The 25,917-nt window shown below is 45.0% G+C and overlaps 1 long non-coding RNA gene across 2 annotated transcripts; it reads left to right on the forward strand.

Moving 5' to 3' along the window:
* The first annotated feature begins 497 nt into the window (after positions 1–497).
* On the forward strand, positions 498–25,665 carry LOC148846346 (uncharacterized). 2 transcript variants are annotated; one of them, XR_016101922.1, is made up of 2 exons: positions 498–1,012; positions 24,809–25,665. It is a non-coding gene; the product is annotated as an uncharacterized LOC148846346 (long non-coding RNA). The 2 variants fall into 2 exon arrangements; XR_016101923.1 differs by having other exon boundaries at positions 571–1,012; positions 24,859–25,665.
* The last annotated feature ends 252 nt before the right edge of the window (positions 25,666–25,917 follow it).

A 25,917-nucleotide genomic window follows, 5' to 3' on the forward strand; every position in this document is an offset into this window, starting at 1 on the left:
TTGCAACATAGGGGTGGCCATGAGCCAAGCTCGAACCCAATTTATAGGCTCGATTAATAAACGAGCCGAGCTTGAGCCTAATAGAGCTCGGCTCGTGAGGCTTGGGAATCGAGCTCGAATATATATATATATATATATATATATATATATATATATATAAAATAAAATTATAAAAAATAATATATATAATAAAAGTATTATAATTATTAATTATTATAATTCTTAATTTTTTGAATATCAAATGAAATATTTTTTATATATAATTTTTATTTTTATAAAATATTTTTCTCAAGTCGAGCTCGAACTCGAGCCGAGCTCTAGCTTACGCTTAAGGTTCTAGCTTGAACCAAACCAGAGCTCGAGCCGTGTACTACCTTAGCGAGCCGAACTCGAGCATCGTACTATTCGGCTGGGCTTGGCTCGAATCCACCCCCGGCTATAAGAAGCGGCAGATCTCATCCGCATACAAAATCGGAAGTGGTAGGGAACCCACCACCGACCTCTCTCCCTTCTATCTTTTATTATTCATTTTTTTTTTCTTTTTCCGCTCCTTCCCATAGTTGTCACCCTCTGAATCACCACCGAACCAGTGGTAGTGATGTCATTCTTCCTCTCCCTCTCTCCTTCTTCTCTATCCTCTTTTTCATTCCCCCTCTCTCCTATTATTTCTCTCACTATTTGCCCTCTCGCACTCTGTCACCACCGAACATAGTTGCCCTACTTGTCATTGTTTCCACCGACCAGATAGGGCAGAGTCGTTGTAGTCATCACTTGAGTTGCTATCCTTGCGGCTAGAAACTTGTCTTACCTCCGTCAACCTCCCGACGGAACTATTCCAAAGCAGCTGTTATCTGAGGATGAATAATCTGAGATCAAAGTTTGTCTTGAGATCTCCCATCTCTGTTCTCTAGCTTCTCAAGATAAAGCGTGCCCAACTCCACCGTTCGAACTCGAAATCTATGATCGAAAGTTGTGTCTCATTGCGTCAACGTTTAGGCCGATATATCTTCAGGTAAGTCCGGTTATACTTCACATTGTAATTAGTTCGTAGTTTTTCTTTTCCGTTGTTGAGCTTGGAATTTGGAAGAGAAGGAACCAATAGAGCTGATTTTCCAAACAAACCCTTGTAAGTTCTTAGTATCGACTCAGTCCGGCCATGGTTTTCTCGTGTTCTCTTTTTAATTATGCATATCCAACCGTCTGGGTCAACTACGGTTTGAAAACATTGGTCACTATAATGGGAAGGACATTAACTCATTAAATCAATCCCATTAATTAGTTAATGGAATCTAAAAATAAAAAATGTTTGAAACAAAAAAAATTCTCTCATCTCCATTTGAACTTTCAAAGAGTAGGACACTAGAAACCTAATCCACTTGGGGGGTGTTCTATAGCGTAGACGAGAAATTGGTTAGTGTGTTTTTTTTCTACACCATGGGTGTGGTGTGGATGAAAACAAACCACACTCCAACAAGGTAGTTGTTCTACACTGTAGACAAAAATGTGTGGACTGATCCACACCACACTTCCATGAGTGTTCTACAAGGTGTGGCATATTTCAGTCTGCACATTGCATTTGATTCTATGCATCTCAACTACAACACTTGAGATAATCTATGTCGTTAATCATTAAAAAACAATATATTATTTTTTTGTAATATACATAATAGAAAAATATTAGTAAATTGCCAAGGATTTTAATAGTTAATAAAAATAATATTAGTAATAATTAATAATATTAAATAACATATAATGATATTAATATTAATTAAAAACAAGTAGTAATATTAATTGATGGAGTGCGATCTGGCCGGTCTTAGCTGTCCACGACCTTGCTTCTGAACGGGGTAGCAGGGAACTTGAAACGGAGGAGATGAGGAAGCTCCGGGGGGAACCCGGTGTAGAGGCTCCGAAGCTCAAGTTAGAATCCTTCAAAAGCAAGATAATACCAGATAGCGCAAAGTTTTGCATACCTTGTTTGTTGGGGGCAGGGGGCTCTTATAATCACTTCGTGCACTCGCCCCGAGGTCCTTGTCAGTTTGGGTATGATTACCCTTGTGCTTGTCAATTCGGCTGTCGTCCTTTCTGCTGGGACAGAACCGTCACTGCCCAACCGTCTCTCTAACTGGAGATGGCGGTGTCAGTGGCGGTGGCAGGTGGCCGTTTAGAGTACGGCCGCCAAACGTCAGATCCCAAGTCAGTCAGGTTCGGCGCCCTCGGGCACGGACTTCCTCAGTGTCAGGCATGGTACGACTTGTTTGGTTTAGTGCCCAGAAGGTGATGCGGAGTGCTGAGCGAGGCGAAGTCTTGAGCTCGGAGGTATCTATAGGGCAGGTCAGTTCGGCGAGGTGTATCCCGAACTGTTACAAGGCAGGCCAGTTCGGTGAGGTATATCCCGAGCCGTTACAAGGTTGGCCAGTTCGGCAAGGTATATCCCGAGCTGTTACGAGTCAGAGGTCGGGCCAAATCTTCCTTCATCAATTGCCCCCCACTCCTCGCGCCAAGGGTCTTGCCATGGTGCGGGGAGTTTCGCGAGGTAGCAGTGGATTTGTCCCGTCCTTCGAATCTTGATTGCGCGAGTTGCTTTTGCTAGGGTTCTTCGGTTTCCGAGAAGGCTGGAAATTCGCGCCGCTGATGGTTGTGACAGCGCGCGTTTTAAATTTCAAAAATTCGCGCCGCTGGGACGTGACAACGGGTCATTCAAAAAGGCATGCCACTGCTGTACGTGCGCGGGCGACTGTCAGGGAGACGTGTGGCGCATTAGTTTCGGAAAGACGCGTGTCGAAGCGACGTTGGTTTCAAAAAGACGTGCGCTGCCATTTCGCTTTTTTCGGAAAGATGTGCGCCAATCACGTCTCGACCTTATGGGACGTGCGGTCAGTGAAAACGTGGGCCGTCGGATCATCTTCGATCTGCACGGTCGATTCTTGGTTACTGTAGCTATAAATAGTGGGGGACCCCAGTCGGTTTGTCACTTCTGCGGTTTGTCTACTGAGCTCGCGTCCAAGTTTTTTCCAGCTCGCGTCAAGGCTGGTTATATAGCCTTCACGGTTCTTTGGCTTGTTCCAGTCTCCGGAGCCTTCAAACTTTCTTCCGGTGAGTACTTTCTTGAATCCATCTTTTCCCCAATGTCTAGCTTTGATAGCTCAGATGATTCTTCAAGTAGGGCCGACGTAGGTTCCACCAACCGAGCCGTGTCCCCCGACTGCCTCAGTGATCCTGAGGTGGAACTTGAGGACTATGAACCAGTAGGCCGAGCCGCTTCGGGCAGTTTGGCGTCTACCTCCCGCCGAGGTTGGATGCTAGACAGGTTTGGTCCTTCGACCATGACGCCTGAGGGGCTTCAATCCATACTTGTGTCTTACAACCTTCCTGGGGGGTATACATATTTTATTCCTTCGGGTAGCTTTCCTTGGGAACACGGTCCTGATGAGATCGTGATTTTTCGAGAGCAGCACGCTGCAGGGTTGCGACTTCCTTTCCATCCCCTTCTCGTCGAAGTCATAAACCACTTCGGTGTCACCATTGGCCAAATTCATCCAAACTCTACTCGAAACCTGGTGGGGACAGTTTCCCTTTTTTGCGAGCAGAACTTCCCCTTGGACTTAGAGATATTCTCCTCTATCTTGATGCTCAAGAGACATGCGGGTTCTCTTCCTGGGGGAAAACGGGCATATTACCTTTCTCCTCGCCAGGGTTTTAAGCTTCTGCACGATCTTCCTAATAAGGTCCCGGCGTGGAAGCGGGACTACTTCGGCGTGCGAAGTGCACAAGGATGGCCCTTTCAGACCGGGTGGGGTGAGGCTGCTCCTGATTTAGGTGTGACTCTCAATAAAGAGACGGTGAAGGGCCTCCGACAATGGGCACGACAAGGTTTAAAGTGCCACCACTACTTAACGGAGGCCAAGCTTATTGCGGCCGTCCTGAGTTCGGGTAGGTTTCTAGCTATGCGGTTTCTTGCTTGCTCTGTTCTTTTCATTTTTTCTGATGTCGAACTCGTTTCTACAGGTGTAATGGACACAGAGAGAACTCGTGGGGGGCGTCTGTTCCAAGGTATGAAGAGGAGGAAGCGGGTCGCCAAGCGAACTCGTACCGAGCTGCCCCTGGATGATGAGCCCCAAGTTCCAGACCACACACCGGAGGATCTGCCCAGGGAGCCCGAGGTGACTCCACCGATGCACGAAACTGCCGGGGCGCCTTACGCTGAGACCACTCATACGGGCGCTCCTGCATACTCAAGTGCTCCTGCTCACTCCGGGTCTGCTCATACGCGGGCTGGGCCCTCGGGCTCGGGAGCTCAAGGGGAGTTTAGGAGCGTGTTGACGCCTACGCTCTTCAGAAGAGTAGGGAGGCTACTTTTCCTAAGGAGATCGCGGTGTGGACCGATCTTCCCTTGAATCAGGTCGCCTGCCGCTCCGTAACACATGCCATGGTGGTAAGTTAGATTTCGTCTGCCTTTTTCATTTTCTGTCACTTCTGCTGTTATTGCTCACTTGTTTCTTTTGGTAGGTGAATTCTTCAATTCATGCCTTGGCGGCCCAAGTGGAAAGGAGCTCGCGACAGGCACGAGTTGCTGAGGCTGCCGCTCATGCTGCTGAAGAAGCTTTCCGTGCTGCAGAGGCAAATACCCGGGCTGCTGAGGCGGCTGCTTACGCTGCTGAAGAGGCTGCTCGCGTCACGATGGCCAGGCAGGCAAGGTCTCAGCGTGATGCCGAGGCCATGGGGGTAGTTGTCAAGCATATGGCGGACTTGAAGTTGGATTTGCAGTATCAAGTTGAATATCTTCAGGAGGACATCAGGGAGAGAACACATATTTTTTCCCAAGGCATTGAAGACGCCAGGAAGAAGGCAGGTGGATGATCCGGAATACGTACCCCGACCTCGATGTTAGTGCCATATCCACTTCGTGTATAACTCAGGAGATGGCCAATGCTGTCGATGGCGAGCCAGACTCTAAAGGAGAGGCAGGGCCTTCGGGTGTTGTTGAAGTGCCTTCTGATGGCTAAGAAGTGGCTCCGGGCATGTGATTTTTTCTTTTTTTCTTTTGTAAGTCCTTTCTGATGGCCAATGTACTCCTATTTCTTGCAATGGAATAGTTATTCTTTTTGCCCGTGTTCTTTTTCCCCGAACTGATTCTTTGTCGATGCCACTTTGTCCTGGTTATTATACTTCCGCGGCCTGTTCTGCCGCGAAGGCCTTTTTTTTTTGTAAGTCCTTTCTGATGGCCAATGTACTCCTGTTTCTTGCAATGGAATAGATATTCTTTTTGCTCGTGTTCTTTTTCCCCGAACTGATTCTTTGTCGATGCCACTTTGTCCGGGTTATTATACTTCTGCGACCTGTTTTGTCGCGAAGGCTTTTTTTTTTTTGCAGCGAACTAGTTTTTTGCCGAGCTGATAATATGCTCGACTTCTTTGCTTGTTTACGCCGAGGTTCCTCTTGGCTTGCATCGTGGCACATAGGACCTGATTTCGTCCACTTCTCTTGGTGGTTTATAGGTAGTATCGCCTTAAGTTCATGATGTTCCACGCTCGAGGTACTTGTTTGCCTTCCAAGGTTTCGAGTTCGTATGCCCCCCCGAGCGCTCTTTTTACTTTATAGGGCCCTTCCCAGTTTGGTCCAAGTTTGCCCACGCCGGGTTCGGGCACCATAATCTTACGAAGGACCAGGTCGCCGACTTGGATGCTTCGTTGCTTTACTCTACTATTGTAGTAGCGAGCTACCTACTGCTGGTATGCCGCTGTTCGGATGTGCGCGAGGTCCCTTACCTCGTCCAATAGGTCAAGGTTGGTACGTAACTCATCTCCGTTCGTCCGATCGTCGTATGTTTCTAGTCGCAATGTTGGTACTTCGATTTCTGCCGGGATCACTGCTTCAGTGCCGTAGGTGAGGTTGAAGGGGGTTTCTCCCGTGGCGGTTTTTTCGGTAGTTTGGTGAGCCCATAAGACACTTGGTAGCTCTTTGGCCCACAATCCCTTAGCTCGATCCAGACATGCTTTCAGTCCGCGCAGGATGGCTCTGTTCATTACTTCCGTCTGACCGTTGTGCGCGACTGACGTGAAGTTTTGTCGAATCCCCATGTTCTGGCACCACTCTTGGAACTTGATATCCTCGAACTGCTTGCCGTTGTCGGAGATTAGTACCCGAGGTAACCCGAAGCGACATACTATGTTCTTCCAAAAGAAGTTCTATATGTTTCGAGCCGTAACAGTTGCCAGAGGTTCGGCTTCTATCCACTTTGTAAAGTAATCTACTGCAACAACTAGGAATTTTCTTCCACCTATTGCTGGTGGGAATGGCCCCAGGAGGTCGATGCCCCATTGTGCAAAGGGCCATGGGCTGGCGAGGTATTTGAGGTTGGAGGCAGGTTGATGGTGGATATTGGCGTGCTTCTGACACTTGTCGCATTTTCTGACGAGCTCGACAGCTTCTGCCTTCATCGTTGGCCAGTAGTATCCTTGTCGAAGTGCTTTTTGGGCGAGTGCTCTGCCCCCCAAGTGTCCGCCGCACAGGCCTTCATGAGTGTCGCGGAGTACAAACTCGGCTTCGGCAGGTCGCAGACAACGCAAGTAGGGGAGCGTGTAGGACTGTCGGTATAACCGTTCGTCTATTATGACGTATTTGGCTGCCTGGCACTGCACCATCTTGGCCGCATTGCGTTCTGCAAGAAGGGTTCCGTTTATCAAGAAGCTCACGAGTGGGTCGATCCAGCTCGGCTCTGCCTCCAAGACGGGAGCGACCTCCTCTGTCCCCCCGAGAATACTAGGCCGAGGTAAGTCCTCTATGTAAACAGTTCTCATGTTGTTGTGACTTGTACTGGCTAAACGGGACAGGGCGTCGGCCTCAGTGTTCTCTAACCTTGGGATTTGCCTGATGAAGTGTGACTGGAAGTTGAGTAGGTCTTCTTTTACTTTGGCCAAATATGCGATCATGGAGAGCTCGCGTGCTTCATACTCGCCTGTAACTTGGTTGACCACGAGCTGAGAATCGCTGTAGATGACCAAGTGTTTTGCCTTTACCTTTTGCGCTAGGTCCAACCCGGCTATCAGTGCTTCGTACTCTGCCTCGTTGTTGGATGCCGCGAACTCAAAGCGTAGTGCGTATTCTAATTTTGTGCCGCCCGGGCCGCACAAGACTATTCCAGCTCCGCTGCCTTGCCGGTTCGAGGAACCATCCACGTGAAGGATCCAGGGCTCCTCATCCCAATTCGCGCTTTGCTTGACCAGGAGAGATGCCACACTAGCTGCTACTTCACGGGGTTCGAACTCTATGGGCTCGGGAGCTCCGGGTTCGTCCGAACTAGGGTCCTCGGGCTTGACCTGTGGGGCTTCGTGGCTGAAAGTGCACTCGACGATAAAATCTGCCAAAGCTTGGGCCTTAATAGCGGTTCTTGGTTTGTACTGAAGGTCATACTCGCTGAGTTCGATGGCCCATTTCGTCAGTCGACCGGAAACCTTGGGTTTGAGTAAAACTTGTCTCAGAGGTTTGTCAGTCAGGACGATGACGGTGTGAGCCTGGAAGTATGGGCAGAGTTTCCGAGCTACTGTCACTAGGGCGTATGCTAGTTTTTCTATCTGTGGGTACCTTGCCTCTGCTCCCTGCAAAATTTTACTAACATAATAGATGGGTTGCTGGACCCGGTCTGTTTCTTTTATTAGTACCAAACTGACCACCTCGTCGCTTGCTGAGAGGTACAGTTCTAAGACCTCGCCCACCTCGGGCCGAGCTAAGGTCGGCACACTAGCGAGGTAACCTTTTAGCTCGTCAAACGCGAGCTGACAGTCCTGGGTCTACTCGAACCCTTTGCCTTTGATTGCCTTGAAGAAGGGTAGGCAGCGGTCTGCTGATTTGGACATGAAGCGGCTTAGAGCGGCTATGCGACCGTTTAGCCTCTGAACCTCTTTTACTTTCCGAGGTGGTCTCATATCTAGAATGGCTTTTATTTTGTCTGGGTTGGCCTCAATACCGTGCTGATTGACAATGTACCCTAGGAATTTGCCCAAGGTGATGCCGAAGACACATTTGTTGGGGTTCAATTTCATGCTAAACTGACGCAGGATTTGGAAGACAAAATTTAAGTCTTGTATTAATTCTTGTGAAAACTGAGTCTTGACGACCATGTCGTCTACATAGCACTCTATTTTCGTGCCAATTAGGGGCCAAAATAGCCTATTTACAAGTCTTTGGAAAGTCGCCTCAGCATTTTTTAGTTCGAAGGACATGACCTTGTAGCAATATAGGCCAAACTCGGTTATGAAGCTGGTTTTTTCCTCATCGAATGGGTCCATCCTGACTTGGTTGTAGCCCGAGTAGGCGTCCAGGAAGCTTAGCAACTCATTTCTTGAGGTCGCGTCCACTAGGCAGTCAATTCTGGGGAGGGGGAAGCAATCTTTCGGGCAAGCTCGGTTCAGGTCGGTGTAGTCGACGCACATGCACCACTTGCCGTTTGCCTTTTTTACCAACACCAGGTTGGCCACCCAGCTCGGGTAATGGACTTCCCTTATGAAGTTTGCTGCGAGGAGCTTCTCGACCTCCTCGTCGACTGCCCTCCAGCGTTCTGGGGCTAAGTTGCGTTTCTTCTGTCTAACGGGTCTGACTACAGGGTCAGTATTAAGTTTGTGAGTTATCAGGCCGGGGCTAACGCCGGGCATGTCGGCCACGGACCAGGCAAAAATATCTAAATTTTGAAGTAAAAAACTCACCAGTTCGGTTCGTAGGGGATCCTCGTTGGAAGCTCCGATCTGAAGTGTGCGAGCTGGGTCCGTAGCCGAAGTTGGGATTGCGATCGTTTCCTCCGTGGGCGAAGCTCGTTCCTCACCCTGCTCCGCAGGCCGCTCCAGTTCGAGGTCGTCGGCCGCCTTGGTTTTTCCCTTCAGGGCGGCAACATAACACTTGCGGGACTCGAGCTGGTCGCCCCGCGCTACCCCTACACCGAAGTCCGTAGGGAACTTCATGGCCAAATAGTAGGTGGAGACCACCGCCCGTAGGATATGCGTGATCGGCCGCCCTATTATGGCATTGTATGGGGAGGGGGTCGCGACTACTAGGAAATCATGGTTGAGTCTGACTGCACAAGGCCATGTGCCGACTTCCACAGGTACTGTTATTTTTCCGAGGGGCCTGACTTCCTCTCCGCTGAAACCCACCAAGGGAGTGTTCGCGGGCTTCAGCTCGCTCCTCTGTAACTGCAGCTGGTCAAATGCTGATTTAAAGAGGATGTCCGCTGAGCTGCCCGAATCTACGAGTATGCGTCTGACCTCGATGTCGCTGATCCTTAGTTTAATGACAAGCGCGTCATCATGGGGGTAGCGGACCCCTCGCGCGTCGTCCTCCGTGAAGAAGATTGGTTCTTCGGTCTTTGGTCTCTTTGGGGGGTTCCGTTCTTCGAGGGCCGCTTCACGAACTAAAGTCCGGGCCGCTGCCGAGGTACACCCCGCTACCACCGAACCTCTCACAATTACGTGGATGGTTCCCCGAACTGGCCTCTCTTCCGGAGGCTGCCGCTGCAACGGTTCGACAGGTCTATTGCTAGACTCGGGGGCATCCTTTTCGTTCTCCCCTTGCCGATCTGCCTTATTGTTATTATTGTTGTGCTGTACAAAGTTTCTCAAGTATCTGCGACGGATGATCCCCTCTATCTCGTCCCGGAGGTTATTATACTACTCGGTACTATGACCATGGTCTCTATGGAAACTACAATACAAATTCTTATTTCTCTCGTTCGGATTTTCCTTTAGGCGGGGTGGCCACTTCACGTACGGGGCGTCTTTGATCGTCATTAAGATCTCCGTCCGCCTCGTGTTTAACGGCGTGTAGTCTGTCTGAACTACTAGGGGAGCCTGGAACGACTGGTTCGGCTTTGGCTCCCGGGTCGGGTTTTTTCTGTCGACCGGGTTGGAGAGCTCACCTTCTCTCTTTCTTTTCTCGTTCCCGCCTTCGGTTCGTTGGTTGATTTCTTCCTCTATCCTCATGAACTTATCCGCGAGCTTGAGGAATTCGGCCACGGTTGCGGGCTGGTTAGCCACCATGTGCCATTTGAATTCTTTGTGCGTCACCCCTCTTTTGGCCGCCGCGAGCTGCACTGCGGGGTCCAACCGCGGTATCTGCAAGCATGCTTTGTTGAATCGCTTGATGTAGCCCCGTATGGATTCTCCTTCTCTTTGGACTACTCCGAAGATGCTTTCCTCTGTTCTGGGGCACCGTTGGCTGGTGACAAAGTGTGCGGTGAAGACCTGCACGAACTGGGCCCAACACTTTATCAACCCGGGGACCAAGTTCTTGTACCAAGTGCGGGCTACTCCCTGAGGGTGGTGGTAAAGGCCACGCACATGCACGATTCACTGGCCCTGGCGAGGTGCATTTGGGACTGAAAGGCGTCAACGTGGTTGTTGGGGTCGAAGGACCCGTCGTACTTGTCCAGAGATGGTAAGGAACCGAGAGAATCGGGGCAGCTTCTACCTTGTCCGAGCTCGTCTCTTTGCCTCTGAGTTCTGACAAGGCATGGGTGGCGGTTCGACGACTTCACCGACGCCTTCGTTGTTGAGCGGGCCTTGTACTGGCATTGCTGGCCTCCGTGTTATCGAGCTCGATGGGCCCGGAATGCTGGTAGTCTGCCGCCAGGGCGCCGAATCGGTTTTCGGTGAGCGGGAACTCGGGCTTGGAGCGCCGGGGTGCCGACCTCGCGGGCGAGGTTCCCGACCTGCCTGCGGGTTGCGAGGCGGGGATGATATTTTTCTCTCTTCGGCCTAGGGACGAGGCCTGGCTGTTAGGGGGGTTATGGGGCCGGGAGGCCTTCGCCTGGTGGGGGCGTCTATCCTGCGGGGAGGCCTTGACCGACATCGGAGCGGGGTGGCGAGGTGGAAGTAGTGGTTGGTTCAGTGGCAATTGGGGGAACTGCTGTTGATAGTGATACTGGGAGATGTTGTGTAGTACTTGGTGCTGGTGAAGCTGGTGCTGCTGGAACTGTTGCATTTGGGCTTGCATTGCCCGCATGCACTGCATCAGGTCGTGCAACTGGTTTTGGCTAGCTGATAGGGGGACGGCAGTCGGTTCAGTAAAGGTTGTCCCAATGGGGAGAGGAAAGGGGATGCTTGTGGCAGGAAGATTTACGGGCGCCACTGCTTGTGGCGCGTTCAAGCTGGGGATCCCATCCACCGAAAGGGGGATGGTGAACTGTCCAACGCACACCACGGGGACTTGAAGTTGTTCCTCGGTGGTGTTTGTCTCCGTGCCACGTCCGGTGTTGCTGGAGGAGGCCATGAGTGTTGGGTTTTTTGAAGAAAAGGGGTTATGGAAGTTTGGAGGGAGGCTTTTTGAAGCGTTCCAACAGACGACGCCAATTGATGGAGCGCGATCCGGCCGGTCTTAGCTGTCGACGACCTTGCTTCTGAACGGGGTCGCAAGGAACCTAAAACGGAGGAGATGAGGAAGCTCCGGGGGGAACCCGATGTAGAGGCTCCGAAGCTCAAGTTAGAATCCTTCAAAAGCAAGATAATACTAGATAGCGCAAAGTTTTGCATACCTTGTTTGTTGGGGGTAGGGGGCTCTTATAATCACTTTGTGCACTCGCCCCAAGGTCCTTGTCGGGTCGGGTATGATTACCCTTGTGCTTGTCAATTTGGTCGTCGTCCTTTCCGCTAGGACAGAACTGTCACTGCCCAACCGTCTCTCTAACTGGAGATGGCGGTGTCAGGTGCGACGCCCTCGGGCACGGACTTCCTCAGTGTCAGGCATGGTACGACTTGTTTGGTTTGGTGCCCATAAGGTGATGCGGAGTGCTGAGCGAGGCGAAGTCTTGAGCTCGGAGGTATCTATAGGGCAGGTCAGTTCGGCGAGGTGTATCCCGAGCTGTTACAAGGCAGGCCAGTTCGGCGAGGTATATCCCGAGCTGTTACAAGGTTGGCCAGTTCGGCAAGGTATATCCCGAGCTGTTACAAGGTGGGTCAATTTGGCGAAGTGTATCCCGAGCTGTTACAAAGTTGGCTAGTTCGGCGAGGTGTATCCCGAGCCGTTACAAGGTGGGTCAGTTCGGCGAGGTGTATCCCGAGCTGTTACAAAGTTGGCCAGTTCGGCGAGGTGTATCCCGAGCTGTTACAAGGTGGGTCAGTTCGACGAGGTGTATCCCGAGCTGTTACAAGGTTGGCCAGTTCGGATTATTCTGGTTTTGGGCAAAGGGTGAGTTCGGGCCCCCCGTAGGGAGTTCGGTCCGCTGGTGTCCCCTTGTTCCCGCCTTAGGCTTGGCCCCTTTTGCCGAGCTGTTGTTTCTGCCACGTGTCACGTAACAGTGAGGTCGGGCCAAATCTTCCTTCATCATTAATGATATTTGATAATATTAACAATAATTCTAATAATAATTAATAATATCAATAACAATTAATATTAATAAAAGTAATATTTGAAACTTAATAATTAATAAAATAATATTAATATTAATTAATAAACATGAGTAGTAGTGGCCAGTGGTTCAAATAGAGAAGAGTAATATAGCATGAGAATAAACAAAGGATGAATACTTACTAGTTACTATCGATAATGTGATGCAACAGTGGTCGGAGGAGTCACGAGTAGTTCAAACTAGGTTTGTCAATAATACTTGAAAATCTAATGCTTGATCTAACATCCGATCTGATTATCTCAGATTCAAATGATGTATTTATGTAATCAAATTGGATTCGGATGTTACAATCTACATCAAATTAATAGTCGGATTGAATTCGAATTTGACCCCATCCAATTCGATTAAAATATGAAACCAGATATTATAGTATTTATTAATTTTAATATATAAATTTTATATAATTGTATTTAAAATTATAAAAATATATTCTATATATTATATTATATATGAATTTATATATAATAATTTAGTATGTTATATTATATTAATTTATTATATATAAAAGTTGAAAAATAAATAAATTTTATTTTTTATGGTATTTTAGAAAATTTATAGCGGAGTCGAATTAAATCCCGATCTGATCCAAGTTCGTTAGGATTTGAATTCGAATCCAAGCCAATTGGAATCAGATGTAGGTTACCAATAATCGGATTGAATGAGGGTTTTGTTGCATCCGATCTGAATCTGATCCAATTACAACCATAGTTCAAATAAAGAAGAATAGCAATGACAAGTAGAGAAGAATAGGGGACTGAACTGTGGGGCTTTTTCTTGGACCGAACCGGTACTACCGATTTTTGGAAAATTGGTAACCGAAACCGAACCAAAACTAGTCGATTAACCAGTTGACCGGTTCGGTTAACCGTTGGTTTGATTCATTGGTTTTTTGGTTTTTTTAATTTTTATAATATATATTAAAAATATATATAATGTTATATTTTAATTAATAAATAATATATCATATTATATATATTTATTTATATAATGCATATTTATTAATTTATAATATATAAAAAATATATAGAAATATATGTATACTGGTCGGTTCGGTTAACCGCCAGTTTTCTATATTGGCTAACTGAAACCGAACTTATTGGTTCGGTTAACTGATTTTTTGGTTTGCTTTTTTGATTTTTTTTGCTCACCCCTAGAGAAGAATAACATCGGCGAGCTCACAAAAAAGTATTCCAACGGTAAAAAGAAATGAGGTCTTATACTAGGGTTAAACATCCATGCGAAGTATGGGATCGTTATTCCATATGCAAAACGGTGTGGTGTAAATGCTTTCACGAGATAAACCCATGGATGAGAAAATGGACCGTGATGTGGACCAATCTATGAGATAGTGTGGATCAATCCACACTACATCCAACCGAATGCATGCCATAGGGGTGGTGTGGATTGAAACTGAATATATCGTGGCCAATCCACACCACCAAACACCACCTTAGTCCTATTTTTCTCTCATCTTAGCCACTTGGTTTCTCCTCGGGCTGTAATTAATTGGATCGTATTCAACAAAATCTGACTCCGATCCGAGAAAGTTTGCATCTAAATCCTATCTAAAATACAATCAGACTTAAATACTTCATACTCAAATTCAAATCCTTTACGAACTTGCATCGTATTTGGATTTAATTCAACTTTACTTTATTTTTTAAAGAGGCAAATTATAAAGACCCCCATATACTATGGGGTATGTGATAAAGATCCCCTTATACTTTGTTTTGCGACAAAGACCCCCCTGTATTATGACAGTGAGACAAAGACCCTCTTCCGTTAGTTTTCCATTGAAATCTGTTGTTGTAATATTTTTTAATCCTTATACTACCCTTGTAATAAGGACAATTGAAAGAAAAACACACAGACAACAACGACGGTAATCTCCTCAAATTCCTTCACAGTTCTCTCTCTCTCCCTCTTTCTCCCTCTCTCTCTTCCCCTTCCCCTTTCTCTCCTCCCTTTTCTTCTTCCCGTTGTTGATGAAATTGTTGGTGTCTGGCTGTTGATGAAATTATTTCCCCTGTCAAAGTTGTTGATGAAACTGCTGGCTGTCCGGCTTGTTGGTGTCATGGCCCGACGCAGCTGATAAAGAAGGGAGAGGATAGTGCGAGGGAGACGAGGCTGTTGGAGAAGAGGATTCTGCAGTGCTGTGACTTTGGGCTTGTGGGTTATCTGTCGGAGACGGGCTCGATTTGCTATTAATCTCAGTCATTTGTGGATTTCGCTATTGCTGTTGGGATGATGAAGGTAGGAGCTTCCATTGATCGGTAGCGTATCTGGGTCTTCGGATTCATAGCTTCACACTGTTGTTGTTCCAACTGAATAGAGATTCCCCTAGTCGGAACATAAGGAGGGACGGAAATACATAGAGCTACAGTAATCTGTTGTTGTCGAGTCTCTACTAATTCTTCAAGTGTAGGCGAAGATGAACGTCGTTGCTTCTTGAGAAGAAAAGGAGAAGAAACAACTTGAAAACACTATTCATCCAACATCTCCTGATCATCAGAATTCAAAACAATCAAGAAAAACCCAAGAATTAGATCATCCATTCATTCAATGCTCAGATGCACCATCGAAACATTCAATAAAGCAGAAATGGAGAGGGGAAAGAGTGAGAGAATACCATTAATTCATGGCATTGATCATGACAAACTCCATGTCGTCTGTGTATTTGGCAGCGAACTCGTCGAGTGCTAGCTCCATGGATCGACAAGGCCCGCACCACGACACCATGAAATAGATCACCATCTTCGGTTGGAAGGAAAAAGAAAACATGGGATGATCCCTAATTGATAGGCTTAATTCATATACATAAATAAATAGCTAGGAGAGAACCGTGTTTTACTATTTTTTTGTGTAGGTAATTTAATTACCAGCTTAGTGGAATTTTTGTAGGAGTCGAAGTGAACTTTCCATCGGGTTGTGGAATGGAATGTGACGATGCGAGACGCCTTGGATGGACCATTGCCGATAGAGAACACATCTTGCACGTTAGATTGGGATGAACCCAGTGTTTCCGTTGTCGTTGCAGCTGCCGCCTTTCCCAATCCCAAACTCTGATGTCCAGGGAACCTCATCTTCTCCCCGTACCTCCTCGAAACCCTAATATTTGGACACTTTGGATAGAACATACAGAACAAAGGAAAGCGGGAAGAAGAAAGGGGAGGAGAGAAAGGGGAAGAAGAGAGATCAGGGTGGAGAGAGAGAAAAATGTGAAGGAATCTGAGGTAGAATGGGTTACCACCGCAATTGTTCATGTATTGTGAGGTCAGGGAAGATGAACAGTGTTTTTCTCCCAGTTGTCCGAATAGTTATTACAAAGGTAGTATAGGGATTAAAATATATTGCAATGGCGGATTTCAACGGAAAGCTAATAAAAATGTGTCTTTGTCTCACGATCATGTTAGACAGTTTTGTATGCCCTTAGCTTCAATCAAAATGATGTACTTTATGAGTTTATTGTAAATGAATAAAAGTGCATATTTGATTCATGTTCCCTTGGTATGTTTCTGTGTTATACCCTTAAACTTGACACTTAATGAGACTAGTGTTAGTTTATAATGTTCACAGCTAATGGGTCAGTCTGGGGAGACCTATCCTGACAAGGCTGACACTGTGGTGCCACCAAGCCGGATGGGGTGGTTTGTCTCAGCTACCGGGGTGAGACCCTAGGCACATACAGTGTAGGATTAATTGAATCTTTGAACTAGACCTAATTTTCAGTATTGCCCTGGACCTTGGAGATTGATGGGCAAAACTTGAAAGTTACACCTGACCCCTAGACTCGATTATGATACTGCACTAAGTATCGGATTGGACTGTCTTTGATGTACCAATCAGTGAGATCCTTAGCGGGGGTCAAAACCTATGTATGTTGGGACAGTCTGAGAATTCACCTGAGTGGGTGATCATAGTGACAAGATCAGCCCCTTTGTCGGACAAAGGTAATGATCGGGGATGCACTCTCACTGATGGAAACAAAGACTGCTGGCAACCGATTTCAATCGTTGAGATTTGTTTTGCAAAATATATTTTATATGAGATATAAAAGTATATAAATTATGGTTTCAAAATGATTTGCAAAAGGTTTTAATTCCCAGGATCCATATAAGCAGAGAGTGCAACACTATTCCTTGTAGTCGAGGGAGAGGTCCTCTCTTCTCGAGCAGTGTATGATCATTATGGGCTGAGAGGTTAAGTGTAAGACCATTGAGGATAATACCTGATGGGCTAATCTTGCATCTGCCCACAGTCCCTGGGTGTTACAAGGTGGCTTGGCCCAAGGACCACTTAGGGTAAGTGTTGGGCCTATAGAGCCCATTTGATGGGTTTTCAGGGTGTGCACTGTCCATAACAGTGTATTTGGCTAGACCTTGTAACAAAGGCTGGGCTGAACCCATGTGGCTGATGTGTAGATCAATGTTTGGGTTCCACACCATACAAGGAAGCCCAATTGGGTTGCAGTTTGGAAGGCTAAATGAATACATAACCTTAAATGGGCCTTAAGCCCATTTCAAACTAGGTTAATTTGATTAGTCACTTAAGGGGCAAATTCTGAGATGGATCAGCTGATAGGATTGGGCCCACACCCTATCCACTTAGAGAGTCCAAGATCTAAATAAAATTTAGATATGGAAACTTCTTAATTAGATTAGGAGATGGATGATCTAATTTGCAGATAAGATAAGGGTTATCCCTTATCTTAAAGGGACTTCTAATCCATATATGATATGGGCTAGCAACTCCTAATGGGATTACGAGCTTATCCCTTTAAGTCTATAAAAGGAAGAGGGGGCGGCAGCCTTTAGACATCACAAACCAGCAATAGATAGTCTTGTCTTCAGAGCTGAAATCACAGAGGAGAGAATTCTGCACCCTGCAAATACTCTCTTGCCGCCTCCTTCCTGCAGCCGCTGCCTACAGCAGGAAGAATGATCAAGTTCTTTTGGAAGAATACTGCTGATTCCGCTCCACCCTGCACTGCGCCATCTTCAGTCGGAGCAGATTTTGGATCCTTCCTTGGGCGTGAATACCTCCATTGGGAGATACTACTTCTCTGTATCAGGTATTATTTCTCCCTACTCTTTCTGGTTCAGATCCGGTTCAGTTTATGGTTCAAGAATGATCATTGAAAATATGATTTTCTAAATAGGGAATTCGATTCACAATTGAAGGGAGAGAAATTTTTTTTCAAATTCGCCCCCTTATTCCGTAATCTTTGGGCGTCAATGTGATGGATTTCCTATCTCTTCAGTGGTATCAGAGCCATGGTTCAAATCTTGAACCATTCTATTTCAGATCTGAACTTGCGCAAATAGGGAGAAGGCGTTCTACCCAATTTGCGCAGATATGGGTTTTGGGAAATTTGTTCCCAAAACTGATGGGCAAATAATCTGAAATTAATTTTATATAAATCCGATTATTGTTTAGAATAGTTCTATATGATTTTCTTGATTTATGGACTGTTCGTACAAGAGGAGATCGAATTCTTGGTTTGCGTAGGGAGAACTGCAAGATTTGTAGTTTCTTGAATTTATTTATTACATTTGGTCTGTAAATATTTTTTTTTATTTTTAGACTCAATGTACAAACATTCGATCTGATATAATTATTAATAGAAATAGGATTTCTATTTATTTTTATTTTTGGATCGAAGATGGCGGCGCAGAGAAGGAGATTTCGCAAATGGGACATTCGCTATCTGCGATTTGCAGTTTGTGAAACTACAATATGTAATCTAACCTCTATGTTGCAAGATGGAGTGTGCGAACAACCCTGATTGACTGATTCTTGATTTTCTTTTATCAGTTATTTAATTTCAGATTATTTTCTTGAATTAAAGATTTAATTAAAAATCAAACCCTAGACCCATTCGAACCAAGATTGGTTCAAACTGTTTGGGCCAAATCTAGAGTTTAATCAAGGCTGAAAGTCAGCCCTAATTTTCCCACTAATGGGCCTGAGGATTGATACTTACTTAAATGGTTAATTCGGCCCAACCTGTAAAGGCCCAGTTTTAAATGGTTAAAACTGCTAAAAGCCCACTTCAAAGGATAAAGCTATATGGGCCGAACTGGGTAACCCTAATTCAACCCATATACCTAGATAATATTAATGGTTAATATTATGGATTTTTAACGGGGTAACCCTAATTCAGCCCTAATTCGGCCCAAACTATGCCGACTGGTACAGGAACCTTATGCTGGTCCTAGCTTCTGAAAAGCTGGACAAAGTGGCAAAGAATCCTACTTTAGAGCGTCCGGGTGATAGGGCTTCTGACGCCCGAAGGAGAGACTATCAGGAATGGGAGGAGAAAAACTCCCTTGTCCGGTTTTGCATTATTGCCTCCTTGGACAACCCAATACAAAGGCAATTCGATCAAATCGAACTTGCCAAGGACATATTGGACAACCTGAGGATGATGTATGAAGAACATAATCGTTCTACTCGACAAAAGTTCTTGAAATAGTTCATGACCGCACAAATGTCCAAGGGCCAACAAGTTCACGACCATTGTCTTCGGATGATGGGTTACATCAACGAACTGGAGGCTCTTGGATCCAGGCTGGACCTTGCTACCCAGATAGATGCTATCCTTAATTCTTTGCCTCCTTCCTTTAATCCGTTCATCATGAATTATAACATGAACAAGCTGAATGTCAGTTTGTAAGAGCTCAGCAATATGTTGCAAAGAGCCGAAGAACTGATTAGAAAGGATGAGCCTGTAGCTATGCTTGTTGAAGCTAGCAAGACGGGCAAGAGAAAGAGGAAGGCAGAGAAGCCTTAGAAGAAAGCCACTAAGGGTAAGAAGCAGAAGAAAGACAAAGCATCGGATGCCTGTCACTTCTGCAAGAAGACTGACCACTAGAAAAGGAACTGTCCTACCTACTTGGAATCCAAGAAAGGTAATTTTGAATCTTGTGTTATAAAACCAATCTATTGGTAGCTTCTGCATCCTGGTGTATTGACTCCGGGGCTTCAACTCATGCGTGTAACTCACTGCAGGGGTTCAAGGTAAGCAGAAGGCTGAGTGAAGGAGAAACGGTTGCAGCCGCGGCAATAGGAACCGTGGAGTTAATTTTTAGAGAAGGAAAATTTGTACTGAAATATTGTCTTTATAAACAAAATTTAAGAAAAATTTGATTTCTGTTTCAAAAGTGTGTGCAGATGGTTATTTTGTCTTCTTTAGTAATACGATTACTATTAAAAGAAATAACAGATTCATTGCATACGGGGAACTGGAGAACGGTCTCTATGTTCTACATCCTTCTCTAGAAACTAACATAACTGAAACTACGTTGGCTGAAATCCCCAAGAAGAGAGCCCGTGATACAGTTAATCCCACGTGTCTGTGGTATTACCGACTTGGCCACATCGATGTTGACCAAATCACAAGGTTGGTAAAGGATGGTCCTTTGGATTTTCTAACTGTAGAAGATCTTCCCACTTGTGAGCCTTGCCTACAAGGCAAGATGACGAAACAGTCATTTGACAGTAAGCCTGAAAGATGTATAGGCACACTTGACCTAATACATACGGATGTATGTGGTCCCCTGAGTGTTAGGACACAGAATCAACACGTGTATTTCATCACCTTCACAGATGATTTCTCACGATATGGTTATGTGTACCTAATGAGACACAAGTCTGAATCCTTTGAAAAGTTCAAAGAGTTTAGACAAGAGGTTGAAAACAGTTGGGGAGAGAAATTAAAGCCCTTCGATCTGATCGAGGTGGCGAGTATCTCTCTGACGAATTCAGGGACTACTTAAAGGACAATGGAATAGTATCACAATTAGCTCCTCCTGCTACACCACAACTCCGGTCACTTCTCATACACTCAGAGTTACCCACATCCTTTTGGGGTTACGCATTAGAGACTGTGATTTACGTGTTGAATCGGGTTCCAACCAAATCGGTTCCGAACACTCCATATGAACTTTGGACCAGAAAGAAACCAAGTGTTAGACACTTGAAGATTTGGGGTTGTCCAGCACACGTTAAAAGAACGAGTGCAGACAAGTTGGATCCAAGACCAGCCGTTGCCTATTTGTAGGCTACCCAAAAGGCTCTGTAGGTTACCTATTCTATGACCCAAGTGAGCAGAAAGTGTTCTGCTATCGAAATGTCCAATTCTTGGAGACCGATTACATCCTGGACACCCATCGTTAGGAAATTGTTCTTGATGAGGAGAGCTCAGGATCAGTGGGAGATGTCCCACAAGTTCCAAGTAGTGACCAACCTATAAGATCCACTCGGGTATCCAGGCCACCAGTCCGTTATGGTTATGACCAGGATAGTTACCTGGTGGAAACCTTGACTAGTGAGGAGGATCTCGTGACTTACGTGGAAGCTATGTTGGACATAGATTCCCAGAAGTGGGTGGAGGCCATGATAGCAGAGATGGACTCAATGGAGACCATTGGAGTCTGGACTCTAGTAGATCCACCCTCCGAGGTAAAAGCAATCGGTTGCAAATGGATTTACAAAAGGAAGAAGGGCCCCAATGGTAGGATTGAGACCTTCAAAGCTCGTCTGGTGGTGAAAGGGTACACTCAAAAAGAGGGCAATGATTATGAGGAAACCTTTTCGCCTGTGGCCATGCTTAAATCCATTAGGATCCTGTTAGCTATAGCAGCATACCATGATTATGAGATTTGGCAGATGGATGTCAAAATTGCATTCCTGAATGGAGATCTTACTGAAGATATCTATATGCAACAGCCGCAAGGCTTCATTGCTGCAGGTCAAAAAAACATGGTATGTAAACTCAATAGATCCATTTATGGACTTAAGCAAGCTTCTAGAAGTTGGAACATCCGTTTTGACTCTGCCATCAAATCGTTTGACTTCGAGAAGAATCCGGATGAACCTTGTGTTTACAGGAAGTACAGTGGATATAAGGTTACCTTCTTGGCTCTGTATGTAGATGACATTCTACTCTTTGGGAATGATGTAGGAATGTTGACTACGATGAAAGTATGGCTTTCACAGCAATTCTCCATGAAAGATCTTGGAGAAGCCTCCTATATACTAGGTCTTCGACTCTATAGAGATAGATTGAAGTGGATAATAGGATTATCCCAATCTGCCTACATTGACAAAATAGTCAAAAGATACAGCATGGAAAACTCCAAGAAAGGAAATGTTCCTTTCAGGCATGGAGTCACTCTCTCCAAGAAGATGTCTCCCAAGACTTCTGAGGAGATTGTGATGGCATGAAAGACATTCCCTATGCCTCTACCGTAGGGAGCATCATGTATGCCATGCTGTGCACTCCTCTTGATATTTCTCAAGCAGTGAGTGTAGTAAACAGATTTCAGGCCAACCCAGGGCAGGAGCACTGGACTGCTGTGAAAAACATACTTAAGTACCTTCGAAGGACAAAAGAGTTTTGTCTAGTATTCGATGGTAATTCACTACAGATCCAAGGGTATACTGATGCCGATTTCCAGTCGGATCCAAATGATAGAAAGTCTACATCTGGATATGTTTTCATGATAGGATCGTGTGTTGTTTGCTAGAAAAGCAACAAACAGGGGTCTACTACAACTCCACGACCGAGGCCAAGTACATTGCCGCAAGTGAGGCTGCCAAAGAAGCCGTGTGGATGAAGAAGTTCGTTCACGAGTTGGGAGTAGTTCCGTCCAGCACATCACCCATCCCATTGTTGTGTGACAACAATGGAGCTATTACTCAGGCTAAGGAGCCACGAGCCCACTCGAAGTCGAAGCACATCGAGAGGAAGTACCATGTACTAAGGGAGATTGTTGGTAGAGGGGACGTCTTGATTCAGAAGGTAGCGTCAGCGGAAAATGTAGTAGACCCATTGACAAAGCCACTACCACAGAAAGTATTTGAGAAACACGTGGAAAGCATGGGACTCCGGTTAGTACCTAATTGGACCTAAGTGCAAGTGGGAGCTGTTAGACAGTTTTGTATGCCCTTAGCTTCAATCAAAATGATGTACTTTATGAGTTTATTGTAAAAGAAGTGCATATTTGATTCATGTTCCCTTGGTATGTTTTTGTGTAATACCCTTAAACTGAACACTTAATGAGACTCGTGTTAGTTTAGAATGTTCACAGACAGTGGGTCGGTCTGGGGAGACCTATCCTGACAAGGTTGACACTGTGGTGCCACCAAGCCGGTTGGGGTGGCTTGTCTCACCTACCGGGGTGAGACCCTAGGCACATACAGTGTAGGATTAATTGAATCTTTGAACTGGACCAGATTTCCAGTATTGCCCTAGACCTTGGAGATTGATGGGTAAAACTAGAAAGTTACACCCGACCCCTAGACTCAATTATGATACTGCACTAGGTGTTGGATTGGGTTGTCTTTGATGTACCAATCAGTGAGATTCTTAGCGGGGGTCAAAACCTGGGTATGTTGGGACAGTCTGAGAATTCACCTGAGTGGGTGATCATAGTGACAGGATCAGCTCCTTTGTCGGACAAAGGTAATGATCGGAGATGCACTCTCACTGATGGAAACCAAGACTGCCGGCAGCCGATTTCAATCATAAAGATTTGTTTTGCAAAATATATTTTATATGAGATATAAAAGTATATAAATTATGGTTTCAAAATGATTTGCAAAAGGTTTTAATTCCCGGGATCCATATAAGCAGAGAGTGCAACACTGTTCCTTGCAGCCGAGGGAGAGGTCCTCTCTTGTCGGGTAGTGTATGATCATTATGGGCTGAGAGGTTAAGTGTAAGACCGTTGAGGATAATACCTGATGGGCTAATCTTGCATCTGCCCACAGTCCCAGGGTGTTATAAGGTGGCTTGGCCCAAGGACCACTTAGGGTAAGTGTTGGGCCCATAGAGCCCATCTGATGGGTTTTTAGGGGTGCACTGTCCATAACAGTGTATTCGGCCTTGTAACAATGGTTGGGCTGAACCCATGTGGCTGATGTATAGATTAATGTTTGGGTCTCATGCCATACAAGGAAGCCCAACTGGGTAGTAGTTTGGAAGGCTAAATGAATACATGACCTTAAATGGGCCTTAAGCCCATTTCGAACTAGGCTAATTTGATTAGTCACTTAAGGGGCGAATTCTGAGATGGATCAGCTGATAGGATTGGGCCCACACCCTATCCACTTAGAGAGTCCAAGTTCTAAATAAGATTTGGATCTGAAAATTTCCTAATTAGGTTAGGAGATGGCTAATCTAATCTGCAGATAAGATAAGGGTTATCCCTTATCTTAAAGGGACTTCAAATCCAGATATGATTTGGCTTAGCAGCTCCTAATGGGATTAGGAGCTTATCCCTTTAACTCTATAAAAGGAAGAGGGGGTGGCAGCCTTTAGACCTCACAAGCAAGCAATAGATAGTCTTGTCTTCAGAGCTGAAATCATAGAGGAAAGAATTCTGCACCCTGCAAATACTCTCTTGCCGCCTCCTTCCTGCAACCGCCACTTACAGCAGTTCGATCTCCAGTTCTTAGGAGAAATCAAAATTAGATCTTGATTCCAATCTTTTGGAGAAAAGATTGGTGGGAGTTGTATTCACAAGCCGTCCAAGTGATTCTTGAGAAGGATCAAGTTTTTTTGGAAGAACACTGCTGATTCCGCTCCACTCTACACTGCGCCATCTATAGTGGGAGCAGATTTTGGATCCTTCCTTGGGCGTGAACACATCCATTGGGAGATACTACTTCTTTGTATCAGGTATTATCTCTCCCTACTCCTTTTGGTTCAAATCTGGTTCAGTTTATGGTTCAAGAATGATCTTTGAAAATATGATTTTCTAAATAGGGAATTCGATTCCCAGTTGAAGGGAGAGGAAAAATTTTTCAAATTCGCCCCCTTATTCCGCAATCTTTGGGCGTCCATGTGATGGATTTCCTATCCCTTCAGGTCATAGTATAGGGGGGTCTTTGTTACAAAACAAAGTATAGGGGGATCTTTGTCACAGGCCCCATAGTACAGGGGGTCTTTGTAATTTGCCCTTTTTTAAAATATCAAAAATAAAAAATCTAATTACATTTCAACTTTTATATAATAAATTAATGTAAATATACATACAAAATTTATTATATATATTCATAGATAACATAATATATAAAAATATTTTTTTATAAGTTTAAATATAGTTATGTAAAACTTATATATTAAAATAAATAAATATTATAATATAATCAGAGTTGGACCTGATTATTAATCAGATGTAGATTATAAAACCCAAATCCAATCCAATTACATAAATGCATTATTCAAATCTACGATAATTGGATCTGATGTCAAATTGGGCCTCAAATTTTTGGGTATCATTAACAGACCTATTCTCTCCCTAGCTCATTTCACGCAAGAGATAAATATTTTGTACCAAAAAAAAATTCCTCTCCCATTATTTATATAAGTTGCCTGAATCCTAACCAACTTTGCCCTTCCCTCAGATCTCGATCTCCCCAGCTCATTTCACCTACGGTTTGCTCTTTCTTGCTAGAAGCACCCTATTTGTTGGTGAAACGTGAAAATGGAGCATTCTCACACCGGAGAAAAGCTCGAGAACAATGGTCTTCGAACACTGTTGTTAGATAGGAGAGGAACAGATGAAGGGAGAAGAAGATAGGTTGGAGTTCAGGTGAGCTCTTTTAATTCTGATGGAGCAGTTGCAAGTTTAAGTAGTGGTGGCAAATGCAAAATGGGCTTATGCTCACACATGGAAGAGCAAGATGATGTAAGGGACAAATGTCACTATCCTATAAAGTGGGGAGCAATGTTGGGAGCCCCGAGTGGCTGGGAGATCCGGAGCCACTTTCAATTGGACACTTTTTTCGTTGTTTTTATTCTTACTATTTTCATTCTTCAACTCCCAACCCTCGCAGAGCAGAATTGATGTTACGTTTCAGTTGAGAACCCAAAGTGATAAGCCTCAACCAGTGGAGAAGGAGCCATGGATTAAGAGAGGAAGCGCAGTGAACTATATAAAGATGTTTTATTGGTTGAAAACAGCCTACGACCAAGTACAGATTCAAACAACTTCTGTTAGAGGTTTTTCACATAGTCGGGTTTCAAGAAACCTGTTTTTAGTACTGTTATTTTCTTTGTGTGCATCTGGTTTGGTTTTGAAATTTTTCCCACGGTTTTGTTGACTTTTATGTTTTGGTCTATGGAAAGGGAAGAAGAAAACAGCTGGAGTGGTGGTGATGGCCCTTTTCGTCGTCTTGAGAAGCTTTCCAAGAATAAAAGACCTTTTGAGAAGATAAATGTGTGTTTTAGTTTTATAATAGATGAGAGACCATTTCTATTATTTCTTAGCAGTTGAAGAGCTAGTGTCCCATGGATAGTAGAATTATTCATGGGCCGGGTAGCCCAACGGTTTGGCCCGGCCCATTATTTTTTGGGTTTTGGACAAAATTTTAGGTCTATGGGCTTGGGTTTGGACTTTTTCAAATAAGTCCAGTCTAGGCCCGATACTTACATATAATAAAAAATTACTTATGTTATTTATAATATATTTATTTTTTAAATTATTAATAAATATTAATTTACTATTAGGAGA

Source organism: Nelumbo lutea, chromosome 7 (assembly GCF_056320005.1).
Source record: "Nelumbo lutea isolate HS-2025 chromosome 7, American lotus-T2T, whole genome shotgun sequence".
NCBI lineage: Eukaryota > Viridiplantae > Streptophyta > Magnoliopsida > Proteales > Nelumbonaceae > Nelumbo > Nelumbo lutea.